Here is a 17,260-nt window from a genome sequence, read left to right as displayed (position 1 = left end):
TTTTAATAAGAAATTCCATGTTGTTGAACCTCTTGGAGGGTTCCTAGTTTTCAATAGTGATGTACTATCTGATGTGTTTAGATATTTGTTATGTACATAATTCTAGCCCATTTTCTATCTGTTTCTTGATACAATCTCCATATTTGTTTTGCTCCTAAGGTTTCATCATGCCAGTCTAGATTTTTTATTCCTTGTCTCCTTGCTTCTTTCAGCCTGCATATTTTTTCCCATCTTATTAATGCTTCCTTCTTCTTATCTTCTATACCATTCAAAAAGAAGTTTCTCAACTTCTTTTCAATTCTTTGATTGATATTCTTAGGTAGTTGTGGACATGATAATTGATAAATAGGTATAACTAATAGAACAACTCTGATTTTGGTTGCTTTCCCAACTTTGGTTAGGCATTTTCCTTTCCAAGCTTCTGTCTGATTATCTATTTTATCCAATGCTTGCTACTAGCCTTGATTATTTTTATTTCCTTTATCCAGATATATTCCCAGATATTTACATGGGAAGGTACCTTTCTTATATCCTAGTGCATTTCATATATATTCTTCTCTATCTATTTTTGTATTTAAGAAAAAGATTTTAGATTTTTCTGCATTGATTTTTTGGCTTGAAGCTTTTGTATAAGTGTTTAGAATTGTTTTAATATAGTCTGCCTCCTTTTTAGTGCTTACTCCAGCTAGTATCATATCATCAATGAATTACTAATATGTGGTATTAGCCACATTTTTAGTGACCTTTATACTTTTAATTTTGTTTTGAAGTTGTGCTAATTTGATTGATCTCCCAAAAGTTTCTGCCACGATGATGAATAGAAAGGGAGAGATAGGATCACCTTGTCAGAGCCCCCTAGATATGTTAAAAAATCCTTCTGGAGTTCCATTAATGAGAAGTGAGATTTTTGGGGTAGAAATGCATTGGAAAATGATGTGGATCCATTGATTTGAGAATCCGAAGGCTTCAAGTGTTTTACATAGGAATCTCAAGTCTACTTTATCGTATGCATTTTGTATATCAAGTTTTAATAACATGCATGCTTCTTTATTCTTTGATGCTGAATGTATTATTTCTTAAATGATTGATATACCATCTATAATAGATCTCCCTAGTACAAATCCTATTTGTTCTTCTAATATTAATTTAGGGAGATATTTTTTAAGTCAGTTAGCTAAAGCTTTTGAGAAAATTTTATAGATAGCATTGCATAGTGCGATAGATCTGAAATCACCTGTTACTTCAACTTTGTTTTTCTTTGGGATTAGAGTTAGGAAGGTATGATTAATTTTTGCTAGGAGTGTTCCCCCATTCCTTGATGCTTCAATTGCTTTTCACAGGTCTACTCCTATTATTTTCCAACATTTTTGGAGGAAGAATGCTTGGAATCCATCTTGTCTTGGTGATTTATCGAGATTAATATTAAAGAGATCCATTTTGATTTCTTGCAATGTGAATGGTTTGTTGAGTGATTTATTATCGTTTGTTGTAATAACCTTTGGTATTGCTTTCAACATTTCCTCTTGTTCTATTTTGTTAGAAGTTTCATAATTATTAAGGATATCTTTGAAATAATCTACAAAAATTTCTGCTACTATATCTGGAATATCTATTAACTCTCCTTATGAGTTTTTGATTTTTCCTATGTTATTATGGGCTCTATGTTGTAGGATACTAGTATGAAAGAATTTTGTATTGCGATCTCCTTCTGCTAGCCATCTCTCCTTGAATTTTTGCTTCCAATACACCTCTTCTTTAGCTAAAATTTCTTCTTGCTTTAGTATGTATTCTTTTTATAGCTGATAGTTTTTATTATTCATTCCTTTTTTGATAACTTCTTTATTTAATTTGTCCAATTTTTCTTCTATATCTAACTTTTCTTTAAATATGTTTTTGAATTGTACTTTATTCCATTTTAATATTTTTTCTTTTATTATTTTTTATTTGAATATGAAGCAGAACATCTTTGAGCCCTAAAATTGCTCCTCTTGCCACCAATTTTTTATGTTATTCACGAAACTTTTGTCCATAAACCACATTTTCTCACATTTGAAAGGGTTTCTGCTAGGTTTGGAAGGTTCCTTGATTTCAATTTTTATTGAGAAATGATCTGATCCTGCAATTGGTAGAATTTCTACATTGATTTCTCTTTCCAGATTGCTTAGTTCTCCTTTAAAGAAGAATATGTCCAATCTTTCTGCTATGTAGCTAAAGTCTTTTCTTCTATTATTCCACATGTATACTCCATTTTTTGTTGGAATGTCTATAAGAGAATTTCTTTCTGTCCATTCTCTGAAATCTTTTATGGCTCTTGATATTGTTTGAATCCCTCCACTTTTTTCATCTCTTTTTAATATTGCATTAAAATCTCCTCCAATGATAATGTTCTCATTCTATAGTGTGCTAAGAAATATGTTCATCTCGTTCCATACTACTAATTTGTCTATTGTTTGTGCAGGCCCATAGACATTTATTACAACTATTTGGAGATCATTTTTTGTACTTGAGACTCTACTACCCATCCAATTTGAATTAGAGGATATAATTTCTAGATTGATTTTTTTGGTGGTTCCATATTATTCCCAGTCCTCCTGAAGCACCATGTGATGTGTTGAATTCTGATTTCCAAGTTCCTAATTTCTGTTCTAACTTATTGCCTTCTTCTTTATTTAATTTTGTTTCATGAATTAATAGAATATATGTGTCAAATAGTGTTAGATTACACTTTAACAAGCGTTTCTTGCTAGGGGCATTTAGATCCCTAGCATTCCAAGTGGTTATTCTCATTGTTCCTTGGGAAGGGTCTTCCCCTTCCCACCTTGTAGAATTTCTATAATCTTAGTTTGTTCCTTTGTTTGTCCTTCTGCCTCCGTAAGCTCTTTGAGTGATTCTTGTCCCCTTTTTTGTTTTTGTTTTCCACAATTAGGTGTCTTCAACCCTTCCTGATTAATAGCTATACCCATTTTCTCCAAATTTAATTGTTTTCTTAATCTTGCTACAATTTTTGATTCTTCTATTCCTTGATCATCTTTTGTTAAGAGTTCTTTAATTAGTTGGTTGTTTATTGGTTCTTCTTCTGCTTCTAAATTTTTTCCTTCACCTTCCATTCTGTCTTTTTCTGATCCATCTTCCCAAGTGGGATTTTCTACCATGTTTCCAAAATCTTCCCATGTTGGGTATTATTCTCTGTGATCATCCTGTTCTTCTCCTTGCTTGCTTATTTGTTCCCTGTTTTGTTATTTTTTTTGTGTATATTTTTTCTATATCTACTGACATCAATACCTTTGTCTCACCTCTGTCTTCTGCCCTTCTTATCTCTTCTTCATCTAGATCAAACATGTCCTTCCCATTGCTCAATGTCTGCCAAAATTTGTAACTTTTCTTCTTTGATTTTTTCCTAATGGTGACATTACTCCATTGGTTTGATTCTACTGGTAGGATATTAAAGCTCTGATAATTGTTCTCCAATGATTCTTTTCCTTTCCTTATTTGATTTTGTTCTTGATTCACTTCTTCCTTGGATTCCATTTCTATGTAGGCCTCTATCTCTAACTGTTTGTTGCAATTTTCTCCATCTTGTTATGTATTTGTCCCTTCTTCCAATGATTTTAACTTTATATTGCCTCCTTTTTATATTTCCTTTTCTGAATTTGACCTCAAGGCAGCCTTACCTTTATGTTCTTTATGCCTGATATCTGCTATGATGAATTGGTGTTCCAGGTTATTCTGTAGGAGCAATACCTCATGGGAAATCATATTTAATGTTTTAACATTGATCTCTATCTCTTCTAGTATTTCCTTTTCTATTCAGTAGTCTTCACAGTTTCTATATTTTTCTATTGAATGTTGGAAATCTGTATTTGTCTTCCATCTATGTTCTTTCTCTTCCTCTTTTCGTGAATTTTCCTTTTGATCCTCTTGAACTATATCTGATTCCTTCAGGTCTTGGTTTCCTTTGTTCTTTGATATTCTTTTATCCCTGTTTTCTTCAGCCTTTTCCTCCCTTTTCCTACTATTCCTTAATATTTTCTTTAGGTTATTCTTGATGTTTATGTTATTAAAGTCTATTCCTATGATTTTATTTATTTCCCATGTATATTTAGTGAAGGTTAATCTATATATAGATATGTTTGTTATAATTTTTCTATTTATGGATACACTTTGATCTGTTTTTACTAAGAATCTTATCTTACTTGTTTTAAATTTATTAACTTCAAATCCTATTAAAGTTCCTAAAGATTGTCCTATTCTTCTTATTATGTTAATATCATTTAATTCTAATGGAATGCTTTCACATTCCATCCATTTAATTACCTGTTTTTGTTTATTATAGTATTTATTAAAATTGGGTTGTCATGCTAAAAAATTTATATTGATGCCCTTTGTAAAAACAATTGGAAAATTCTAATAATTCATTCCTAAATTTAATATCCTGACATTGCAGATACCAATATTGATTTATACGAGGAGTAATGTTACTTACCTTTGCTTTGTAGATTTTTGCTAGGTTTCGTTCCAAATTGTTTCTATATTTTGCCGGATCATTCTAAATTGCATAGATACCTAGATCTAAGCATTCCTGCCATTTTGCTTCACTATATTTATTGCTGATGATGTCTGTTTCAATGTTTTCAACATTGGATGTGTTACTTTAGTTGGGGTTTGTAACTTTGCTTCATTTGTTTGAGTTAGACTACTTTTTCTGATGTGGAGGAATATATGTTGATACTAAGGATGTCTTTTTTGCCTTCTAAGTAGGTTTATCAATAGGGTTTTTCAGTATCGATACAAATGGTTTATGTTTTTCTACCAGGACTAATGACTGAGACATATGTGGCTTCAAAGATCCTAGAGGTATGTTATTAGGTTCCGAGATCTAGATGGGTTGAGAAATTTGAATGCCTTGATCTCTTTGATTCAACAATGACTGGTTATGATTATCTTCTCTGTTGATATATTTGGTTTTTTTGAAAAAAACCTTTTGATTCTTCAATTGTTGGTCTAGTCCTTTGGTCCTAGTATATAGTTTCGAGATCTTTTTTTTACCACCATACTTTTTGTTCTTTCTATTTTGGACAATCTTCCACCCATGTTTGTTGTTGCTATTCTAATTTTTGTGGATGATTTCATTTTGTTCTGCGTGAAGTCTAATTAGGGTTTCAAAACCATTCGCCCTTTCTGGTACTTTGATGATTTGTTGTTTTTCCTAGGTTGTAGAGAGTACTTCGAATTGGTTTTTGACATGTAGACCACTCCCTCCTATCATCTGATATTGATTCATATTTGCATTATTGATAAAGGGAGGTCTGCATTTAGGATCAATCACATTTCTTGCTTTTTTCGTATTTTTTGTCATATTCGCTAGGTAGAGCTTTTTTTCAATTTTATTCTTGTAGTTCTAAAGAACAAAGTTAAAAACAATATTTTACAATTTCAATTGTTTTTCCTTAAAAATATTATTAAAGTACATTTTATTCCATTTTAAAAGGTTTTCTTTAAGTCTTTTAAGTTTGGACACAAAACAAAACATTTTGGAACCTTCAAATGTATACTCGTTCCACCATTTTTTTTATATTTTCCATAAATTTATTATCAAGAACCCACATTTTTTTTGCATTTGAAGGGGTTTCTAGAAGGTTTAACCAAGTCTATGAACTCTAATATGACCTGATAATGATCTGATCTAGCATGCAAAAGTATATTAGCTTGGCTTAGGTCTCCTTTAAATACAAATTTGTCTAATCTTTCTGCTATGTTGCAAAGACCTAATCTTCTATTGTTCCATGTGAAAACACCATTGTTGCTGGGGATATGCATTAAGTTTTTAGTTTCCATCCATACCCTAAAGTCTATTGTTGCCTGAGATACTATCTGTGAGCCCCCAAGTTTTTCTTCTATGTTTGCAATTTCATTAAAATCCCCTCATATTAGGAAATTCTCTCTAGAGTTATCTTCCAAGAATCTGCTGATATCCTTCCAAAGTTCTCTTTTGTCTATTGTTTGTATGGGTCCATACACATTGATGAGTGTAAAATGGGAATTGTGACAAAAGCTCTTAATTCCCCCTCATCCAGTTCTTAGTTGAGATTAATTTGCTAAACACCACATTTCTTGGGTTCTAGATAAACCCATTTCCTCCCAAAGCTCCATTTAATTCAATTATAAGAAAATTAAATTGTATTTTTACTTTAAAAAAAAATTACTATTAATTACACCAATACATGTTGCCTCATATTATTATTTACCTTACAAAAAACTATATACATGTACTATTATAATTTATATTTAGAATTGTTGATTCCCTTAATTAATATGTGTTAGTAGTTATACGAATATGAATTAAATTACATTATGCACAAAATTTATAATCTACAAATTTCTAAAACAAAGTATAAAGTATTTAAGGGATAACTATGTTAATTAAATGGGCAGGGGCCCTAGCTCGGTTGGCTAAATCTTCCCTGTTGCAGGGGGTTGGTCACGGGTTCTAGTCTCCCCTGTCCCCGTGGTACCAGTGGGCGTGTCGCGCCAGCGCTACCAGTCACGTTAAACAGTTTACCCGACACATTTTTTTTTAATAATAACTATGTTAATTAAATAACAAGAAATATTTTTGAAAAAAGATCTTACATTCTTTAAGATCATGGATCATTGAACTTAAGTGATATACTATATATTTTAAAACGATCTTTAATAATACCATTTTATAATATTATATATTTTATTACAAAAATAAAATCACAACTAAATAGTCTTTTATTTATATATAAATTATTCAATTTTTTGAAAATATTGATTATTGAATCATATCTTTGAAAATGAATAAATAAAACTATACATAACTTAAAACATGAAATAATAATTTATTTAACTTAGTAAATTTGTTTATCGAAAGAAAGGAAAAAGAAGGCTTCCTATGTTTGATAATAAACTAATTAAAAAGACAATTTAAAATATTTAATATCTAAATTAGATTCATTATGAAATATAACGTGTTTACTAAATAAAAGGTAATTTTTGATTTGAAAATAAACACAATAAAAATAAAAAAATCTTTTATTTACAACTTCTAAGTCCATTTCACTACACAAAAATGGCATACGCCTGCGTTAAATAGGTAAGTAGGAGTCGTGACTAGTGCGAAGCTCCTTCTGACAAGCAGGAAAAAGAAAATGATCTTATGAATTACAGTGGGATATGACCGTGGGCCAAAGTCGAGCATCACATTGCATTACACCCGGCTTAGTTTGTAATGTTTAAGCCAGGTCCTCTACAAAGGCGTGAGAGAACAAAAGGTCTCTCAACGTTCCATCGATTTTTTACACGAAAGTCTGAAGTGTGGTTTGTTCACTCCCCGTGCCTGAGAAATTTGTAATAGACAGATTATACTTTGCAATCGCATCAGGTATATTTTGGTTAGTCATTCCTGTATTTTCTAACGTTCCAGCATTTTATTTTTAAACTGTAAAACATTTTTGGGATTTCTATTTTCCATAAAACAAGCCAAACCTTCTACACATTTTTTTTCAGTGATGTGCTTGTAAGGATATATATAATATTTATCAATGACCAAACAAAATTCAACTCCAGTGTCACTGATTATTCTTGTCATTTCACACGAGTTTTCATATTCTTGATTCATCTATCGAGACTTCCTTTCTAAGTAGGCTTGTGATTGATTCTGTTTATAGAAAAAAGACTACATGGAAATGGGATTCTAAAATTTAGATTGATGAAACTTCGTGTTCTTGCTTGGACTGGGGAACATGGTAAGCTTACGATTTCCGTATTGAGTGCTAACACTTACATGTCTAGGGCAACGGAGTGCAATTGTGGTTCAAGAATTAGAAGAAAAGACTATAACATGGGAGCATGGTATAAGTTAATTATCTCTGAGCTATAGGCAGTTTCTGTATATAGGTTACCAATTTTTTACTTTTCTCGAGTCCTATAAGTTGGAATAAAGAATTTATTGCTCTCATGACATTTACCTCTCTTCTCTAGAGTGCTGTTGGCTGCTTTCAGTCACTGCGGACGTGAGTAGTACATCAATAATCTAGGGTTCTGGTAACATGTGGACATAAATATGATTAAATTAGTCATACAGCTTTCAAATGCCCTGCTGTTGCCCTATTCACAAGGCACAGAAAGTGCAATCTGGTAGTTCTAATCTCCTAGCGACCACATCAAGAACAGAATTGCGCTATTTTTGCAGCCTGTTCAAATAATGTAATATAGCTAGATTCAAAGTATTACTAGCCTATTTGGTTGAAATTCCACTGTCAGTTTTTGTCCACTCATTTGCAAGAGATCATGGACTGCTAATCAAATATTAATGGCAGAAAGTGTGGTGCTGGATTAGCCTTTTAAGTCCTGAGACTCAACCACACTGTTTTGAGAATCAAACTTCAGACTTTGGTCAATGTGGCAATCCAGGTGGCATTCTTGAGGCCTGTGCTATGCCAAGTCATCTGCGAGCACATCAGCTGCCTACTAGTAAATTGTTTGAACCCATGACCAAAAGGGTCCACTTCCATATGAAAACAGTTCAACTTCTCTAGTGAATCTCATTCTTCATGACTTGTAATCTATATATATATATATATATATATATATATATATACACATATCTGTAACATTAGATAGAAAAGCATACAGATGGGAAGATTAGAAGGTAAAAATCATGCATTTTTCTCAAATGCCATGTCAAGGATGAACAAATGAATAAAACATACGTTTACCTATTTTAGTTCTACATCCCTCATAATATTTGTACTATTTTGTCTCACAAAGCGTTTGCATACACATAAATTCACTTATATCTTAATGGAGAGAATGGTCTGCCAAGATTAAACCTGTGCCTTGGATTAGTAGTATCAAAGTGGTTCATCATTGTATTGTGTCACTTCTTAAAATACGATTGGAGAATTCTGAGCCTCAACTTTAAACCTTGAGAACCATCAAACTACCTACAAAACTATTTCACAACAGCCAAACTAATGCAAGTGTAGATACATGTGATGATAAAGGGCAACATTGGGAGTGGAAATTTTTGTTCAATCAGTTTGGAGAAGTCCTCGACGGGTGATTCCATCTACATTATCATCAGATAAAGCTTTGACAGTCAAGTCCTCCATTAGGTTTCACATAAACCTAGATATTGCCATGATCGAGGCTAAGATTAATGTAGATGTTGTCGATAACGGTTTAGATTAGTTAGTGTCACATATTTCCTTGAATCTCTTTTTTGATGAAGAGAAGTTCACAATTGCACTTTTGAAAATCTCCTCACCTATCAAGAAGGGGTGACAGGTCCATGCTTGGAGGATGGTGAGATAGTTAGAAAATATGAGCTATCTTGGGAGTAATTCTAGAAAGCCTTCAAAGGGGAATAGTATCTTGAAGATGCCTATGATGATTGCTGCATGTAGTGGTCACAATTGGGGTACAAAATTGATTAGTTAGTCTAAGGCTATGCTTATTTCTTCATGAGTTCTAAGTATGGCTAGGTCATTTGACTCAGAAAAACATTGAGCCGTCAAGTATTCTAGTAGCATATGACCATCCAGTCAGTCCAAACTAAAGCTGGTTTAAGTCAAAGACGATGGGAGAAGCCTTTTTCTATGCCACAATCATTGAGGAGGAGTTCAAGTGGAATTGAAATCAGGAAGCAACTGATATGTCAAAGAAGACATTGCTTTTGAACAAGAACAAACTGACTAACCCTGTATTTGTTGACACAAAAGCAACAGTAACTCCATTTTAGACTGCCATGTTCAAAATAGATTGTTACCAGAACAAAGGATTACATTGTTAAGACCTTGGATGGAATCATTGGCACAAGTCCCAAAATTCTAGTCAAGACAACACAAGTGACAACATTAGAAGTTGAAGTTGAGCACTATTCCATTGACAAATGCGGGTAAAATGTGTAGCCATTGAACTTCGTGGTCAAGAGTGGTAGCATGAAGAACTGGATATCTTTAGCAATCACCAAGGAATTGAATTTACCAACTGCTTTCTATTTAAAGCTTTACATGTTGAGATGGTTGAGCTTCTAAAATGCCCAAGAGATATGCATTATTCTGTGGCCACTCTTCTTATCCTATTTTTCTTTCTTCAAGAGAAGATAGTTTGTGATTGCTGAAGGAGGTTTGTAATGTACTCCTTGGACATCCATACATGCATAATCACGAGTGTGTCTACAGTGCAAATCCTTGCATTGTAGGTTTATTAGTGGGTAGTAAGAGATACTGGATTTCTGAAGTGATTCCATGCTCAACATGTCTTGTGCCAATTCCAAACAAGATTATGCCATATGGCTATGCATATTCAACTTTTTGCACTTCCAGTCCAATTAATGCACTGCCTGTTGCAGCAAAACCAAATGTAACCGTAGAAACCATGTTTACATAAGTAGCAATCAGTAGAATTCAAGCCTTTGCAAATGCTTCCTAGACTTAATGCAATCAGGACTATTGTCCCGGAGTGGTTATTAATCAAGGAGGATTTACTAATATTAGTTCTCATGGTAATGCTAATTCCGTTCTCATGGATTTGGTAATTGTGGGAATATTGCTATGTTCTGTTGTACACATGAGCACCTCTTGGATGCTTGCAGTTACACAATGATCATGCACTTGTTTCTTGCAAGTACCATACATACTCAAGTAGTGGCATAGGACACTCTACATAGGGTGAGACGTTCTTGTAGCCACCATAATTCTGTCAAACTTATTTTGGTTTCTACCATAGCTTCGGCAAGGTCCAACATATGACCAAGTCGAATCAGACAATCTCATTCAAACTGTACATTGCCACACTGTGCTGAGGATCACACTTTGGACTTTAGACAGTGTAGTCAATGCAACATTCCAGGCTGCACTCTTGGGCTTGTGCTATGCTAAATGATCCGCCAACTTTTTGGCTTCCTACAAGCAAACCATTAGACTCCGCTACCATTGGGAGATGATGGACTGTTCATGGGAATGGCTCCACTTGCATAGGAAAACAGCTCAATTTTTCTAGCAACTCTTAACCTTTATGGCAAGTAATCTATATATGTACATATCCATAACATTAGATATACTGTATAAAAGTAAGGAAATAGATAGGAAGATTAGAAAGTAGTCGCCATACACTTTCTCAAGAGTGTGCAATGTGTTGGATGGATAGATAAGCATTGAATCAATATACATTTACCGTATAACTTTTACTAGAACTTTTAGTTCTATACCTTTTTCAATCTTTGTATCATTCTGTCTCACAAAGCTTCTGCATGCACACATAACTTCATATAGATCCTCGGCTAGAGTGTTGTCCTTTGGCATTGAACCTAGGCCTCAGATCACTATTTGGTTTTTTAATTTTTAATTATTCAAATACATTTACAGCCACACTTCACAGTTACAAAATGGTAAAATACCCATTCTGTTAGACAGTAACTTTTAATTTGACACAGTGATTAAAAATTAAGTAGAGGTAGCGGTGTTTCCCTTTTATCCCTAGAAGCTGAAGACTTTTAGTGTGGTTGCACTAAGTTTTGCATGCACTATTATTATATCTCTGTGAATTAATCAAGCCTTAATTAATTCAGCCTTATTTACTTAGTTATGTAGTGGGAAATTCGCATAGTCATTTGTTTGTAGGTACTTGGTGGCCTTTAAAAAAAATTGTACCACTATTGTGTTCTCTATGAGAAATCATTTTTCACATAATGTAAACTTCACACAATTCCTGAGACCAAGTGAATTTTTTGTTAATGTTTTGCCCTGAAATAAAGATAAACAACAGTAAACAGAATGAAGAACAAAAGACAACAATTTATCCTGGGAAAACCCTCCAACTTGAGGGAAAAACCCAGCCACACCAGAGAAATCTCTCTTTTTAAAAAATAATAAATGTCCAAGTACAATGCTTTTGTAACAAGCTATTATTTCTAAACTTAAATAACAATTAATAAATTATTGATTACATTACTTCCCATATTCACATGCATGAAGGATAGATATAATAGGTACTTTATATATTCATATGAAAGAGATTAACGGTTATAACAAATTAACTGAATTCTAGAAAATTGCTTTTATGAAAGCAAGATTAATTTCATTACTTAAATAACTGCTTGAAAACATGAAAAATATTATAACATTAACAACTAACTAAACATAATTTCAATTGAACCTGAAAAATATACAAAAGTAAAATACCCGATAAATGAAGGAGACATGGGTGTAGATCCATTCTGTGTTGAGAAAGTCCTAGCATCAGGTGGAGAGGAGAAGCATTGTCAGAGGCTTAACCTCCCAACTACAGATCCTAAGTATCCCCACACAATCTCAATTGAGAAAGTCCCTCCCTACACGGGAACACCCCTATCTTGCCACTGAGCATCTTGGTGTTAAGAGTGTCAACTTCAAAGCCGACTAGGCAGTGAACTCCTTTAGAAAACCTATCCATCCGTCTGCAAGCTATCCTGACCTCTAGTGATCATAGCAGCATCATAAGCCACTAAAACCTACCTTGACCAAGGATTTACAGGGAGACTATGTGCCCGATCACCCACTGTTCAACTTGACAACAAGACTTATACCCTTTGACTACCATGAGTTGACTCAATTTAATATATTTGCTTATATTCATTTACTGTTTAGTTTTGTATTGATTTTCTACATTTTGTCTTGCAGGTTATTTCCCATAACCAAATGTTATCAGCCTACACCCTTCATCTCAATCTTGCTAGTCATCTTTCATGAATCTCGTTGTGGGTATCCATGATTGTTGATTAAACTCTATTTACTACAAACAAGATTTCTCTGCCCAACTTGGGCCTACAACGGATATAATAAAAAGAAGAAGTTCATGGCATTTCATGAACAATATCATTAGCTCTCTGATGGTGCCTCTTCTTATCTCAAAGGCATATGGATTATACCCTTGTATAAGAATTGCATAGAGTTGGCATTCTTCCCCAATTATTTTTGGGTCTGAAAAGAAATCATGATAGTATACATCAGATAAATAAGATCGATTGCATGTACATAAGCAATCATATTGGTTACTTTAACTTATGTAAACAAATCATTCAAACATGGAATCTTGTCCGTCTAGCTCTATTCATAACGTAGTAATGTAACTCGCCGCGAGTCACGGGAATCACCCAGGTTGATGAGTCTAGTTGCCCGTGCTGGTTCAAAATGACTCGTGACCCCCCTTCAAGTCATCAATTATCTTATATTTCTATAAGGTATTTCTATTAATATACCCTGGCTCGTCGAGTCACTGCCGAGTCCAAGCTGGGTCATGAGTCAAAGTGCCCTTGTTGAGTTAGTTAGGTCCAAGTCTTGTTAGTATGATTCATAATATTAAAAATTCATTCTTGCTACTAGCTTGAATATTAGAGTTTTCAATCATAATAAATGAAAAACTGAGAAGTGCAGATAGACGCATGAATTGGCTTGTAAAACACTATGTCATCTTCACCTGCTGTTAGAAGCTCACAAATGCCTGGCATGGCTCCTTAACTGTGTTAATCAAACCTCCGATTGTGGTTATGATCGCTGGTTATAGGAGAGGTAGAAGGAAGCTTGGAATGGCCTACTGTTGCTAGAGGAATATATCGTAGGTATAGAAGAGAAAATAATAGAGTTGTAATGGCTAGTTGTTGCTCAAAAGAAATAAATCGCATGAAGAGAAGCTAATCGCACGTATGACATGGCCTATTGATCTTGTGCATGCCTTAAGCATGTTCGCTTCCCAAGTTATATCTCCGGAATGGATTTACAAGCAAGATGATTGAACGGTGGTGAATATAAATTACATTCTTGATTTGAATATTTAAAATTTACAAATAAAAGACCAACGAAAATAATAACAAAAAGCCAAAAATAATAACAAAAAGCCGATGGAAATAATAGTAAAGGACCGATGAAGATAATATAAATATATTGACATAAGATGGAAGTAATAATAATTTTACTCATGTTTTATTTATAATGATACTTATTGTATTTACATCCATTTGTATGTGTAACAAACACATACATACACTTAAGATTCCAAATATATGTATTTTTGTGTATACATTGTATTTTTTAGTATACATATACATACATGTACGTCATATTTGAATATACGCATACATACATGTATGAATGTTATGTAAGTACCATGGTTACCATTATACTAGAACATGCCTGCCAATCCATTTCTTAAAGTTAACAATAGATCTTAGTTCAATTGATGCTCAAGTGGATACTTTTATTATTTTATTAAATGTGTTGACCCAATTAGCTCATGTTGATCACTTGGTATACTCTTGCTTCCCTAGTCCATTTTCCCCTGGCCATGGTGGTTTAGGGCTCCTACCTGTTTACTCAATGGTAGTTTGGTGTGCTCATACTCATTTCCCTCTCTAGCAATGCTTCCCCCCCCTTCATTGCGTTCCTACAAAAAAAAGAAATTTACCATGGTATTAACATATTTCCAAATCATTTAATCAAAATCAAGTAATCATTTAGCTAAGTCATTTTCCACTCTTGTAACATCATAATGACAACCAATATTTCTAATTCTCATGAATCATAACAAATAACCAACAGTTCAATTTCACATGAAACCTTAACGAATAACTAATTTAACCATTCAACTCAACTTCGCATGAAGTCTTAACGACTATATAGAATATGATAAGTAAGAGATATATTCCACAACAAGTCAAATTGTGATATTGCTATTAGGATTTAATTGTGTAGTTTTTGAATCAAACTCATTGACCCATGTATCATGAGTAGTGATTCACACATGAATCCATCTCTCATGAGAATCAATGGAACACTTAGCACTCATTGGATCTAGGTGATGCTCACAAAGGTGAAGCACTGAGACTTCCTGGTAGATCACCCATCCCAGTACTACTCCATCTTGAGTGCTCTTAACTATAGAGTTTTGTCAATGGTTAAACCCACTCTGCTTGCAACCCCATTTGCAAAACCTTCATTAAGTGTTGTGCCTTATGAACCATTCATTAGAAAGCCCCTTAAGCTCATCAATTGATAAGTAGGAGATATTTCCATTGCAAGTCAAATTCTGATACTGCTATCAGGATTTAACTGTTTAGTTTTTGAAACAAACTCATTGACCCATGTATCATGAGCAGTGATCCACACATGAATCCATCTCTCATGAGAATAAATGGAACACTTAGCACTCATTGGATCTAGGTGATGCTCACAAAGGTGAAGCACTAGGACTTCTTGGGAGGTCACCCATCCCAGTACTACTCCATCTTGAGGGCGCTTAACTACAGAGTTTCCATGGCTTATACTTTCGGCCTGCGGATATAAATTCGCAATGACCACCTCACGTGCAAAAACTTTAAGGCCATAGGGAGGGAGAAAACATAAAGGCTCGCGAACAAGGTTGAGGAGTGGGAGAGAGAGGGAGAAAACATAGAGACTCGTAGACGGAAAGAAGTCCGGTGAAAGTAGCAGAGCTCGCGGAGGAGCACATCGTCAGTGGATACATAGCACAAGGTTGTTAGGTGTCCGCAGAGGAGCAAATGATCGACGTAGAGCAAGGAAAACCCGAGGGAAGTTGGAGCCACCGCAACCAACACAAAGTGCCGGAAAAAGACTTGCCGCAAACATACTCAGAGGAGTGGAATTAAACAACGGTCGCGTGCACACAATAGACATCCGCAGAGAGGTATTTGAGGCGGCAAGCATCATTCATGCACGTAGTAGCCAACATAGAGGGGACACAAAGGGTACTAGAGAAGGGCTGTAGGCAATTGCAGACAGGCCGTGGAAGGAAGCACGAATCCATGAGTGAAAGAAAAATCCAATCCATTCTCCATTCTTCGAGGGAAAAGAAACCAACCATAAAGCAAGGAGATTGTGGGCAGTGCATCCCAACGACAAGAAGATGTGATCCAACTGTAACTGTTTCTTGTTTTTTATAAAGACAAAACAAGAAACGGTTAAGGTATGTAGTTGGCAGGCAAGAGGCGGCAGTGGAAGGACGAGTTGAAAGCAACTAGTTCCAACATGGACAAGAATGCACGGGTCTTGGCTTCAGGTGTTCGTGTTGTAGGCCAAGGAGCCACCTCCAATAGTAAAAAGCAGAGAATTTGTCCCAAGGTGCAACAAGCATCCCAAAAAGAAGACATTTCCCATCACACAGTTTAATTTGAGGGCTTGAACGACATTGAATGCCGCTGATGGTGGCAAGAGACGCTAGACAGACCTCGTCAAGTAGATATTGGTGCACGCACAGGTGCATTGGGCCATCCAAATGCCAATATTTTCCATTCGGCTTTTTAAGAAGGTACTGAGAACCATGATTGAATCATTTGACAAGTATAGTTGGAGAAGCTCATTCAAATACAAAAAACACACTATCACTATTTCGTTCAAAGCCCATGATTTTACCAGAGTGTTTGGTATTTCAGGACAAGGAGGCCGTAAGGTGGCAATAAAAAATCACAAACTTCCACAGGACTAAAAGGAATATTGGGTTAAGCTGGTTGGCCGAGAACTTACAACTAACGAATTTGATTCTGTGATAAAACGCACAAGGAGTGGTGGTTGAGCAGGCAACAGGGAGAGAGAGGTAATCTTTCCAAAGATGATGGGAACAAAGATTGTAGGATTGCCATCCCAAGTAGCCGTTGAGAGTTAGATAGTGGAAGTTGCCCAGGATCAGATTAGCCTAGATGTAGTGGTTGTAGTTCCAGCAGAAGGTGCGATGGAGATGCCCCAGGAGATAGAGGCAAACAAGAATAGATCACCAGAGCCTTAGGTCAAATTAGAGGTAATTGGCACAGAGGCTGTTATCACCATTGCTTCTACCTTGTTGGCCGAACCAGTGAGCATGGCACAGTTGGCACAACCAGAGGCTAAGGATGTTTAGGTGATGGATTGCGCCAGTATGTTCTTGCGACAACAGTTCCTACACACTCTTGCAGACGTCGGTCCCTCCATTCAGTGCCCAAGATGGGAAGAGGTTTTGGCTTGAGTACTAGCAACGCTACAGGAGAAGGGGATTCCATTGTTCGAGGATGCGCCAAGAGATGAAGGGGCCACACCGGAGGTGGAAGTGGCTACCACAGGAGGAATGGAGATAGATATAGACTAGTAGGATGGGCAGGAGGATGAGGAGAGGTTCTCTTATGGGTCGGGCCAAGAGAGTTCTAGGGCGTACATTAGGGCTCTAGAGGATGTGCTGGAAAGAGGTCGGGTACTTGGACATAATGCCTTGA

The 17,260-nt window shown here is 35.1% G+C and overlaps 1 protein-coding gene across 1 annotated transcript in view; it reads left to right on the top strand.

Annotated features, from left to right (window-relative positions):
- Positions 1-7,258: 7,258 nt before the first annotated feature.
- LOC149549741 (U11/U12 small nuclear ribonucleoprotein) overlaps positions 7,259-17,260 on the top strand; it is an 86,245-nt gene continuing 76,243 nt past the window's right edge. Inside the window, exon 1 of the mRNA XM_089793020.1 lies at positions 7,259-7,405. The gene's annotated coding sequence lies outside the window, so the exon portion shown is untranslated. The remainder of the gene's footprint in view (positions 7,406-17,260) is intronic.

The sequence above is a fragment of the Cupressus sempervirens genome, chromosome 7, assembly GCF_028749045.1.
Source record: "Cupressus sempervirens isolate cs-2001-9-10 chromosome 7, ASM2874904v1, whole genome shotgun sequence".
Lineage (NCBI taxonomy): Eukaryota > Viridiplantae > Streptophyta > Pinopsida > Cupressales > Cupressaceae > Cupressus > Cupressus sempervirens.
Note: the sequence above shows the minus strand (reverse complement) of the source record. Positions and strands in the feature narration are given on the sequence as shown.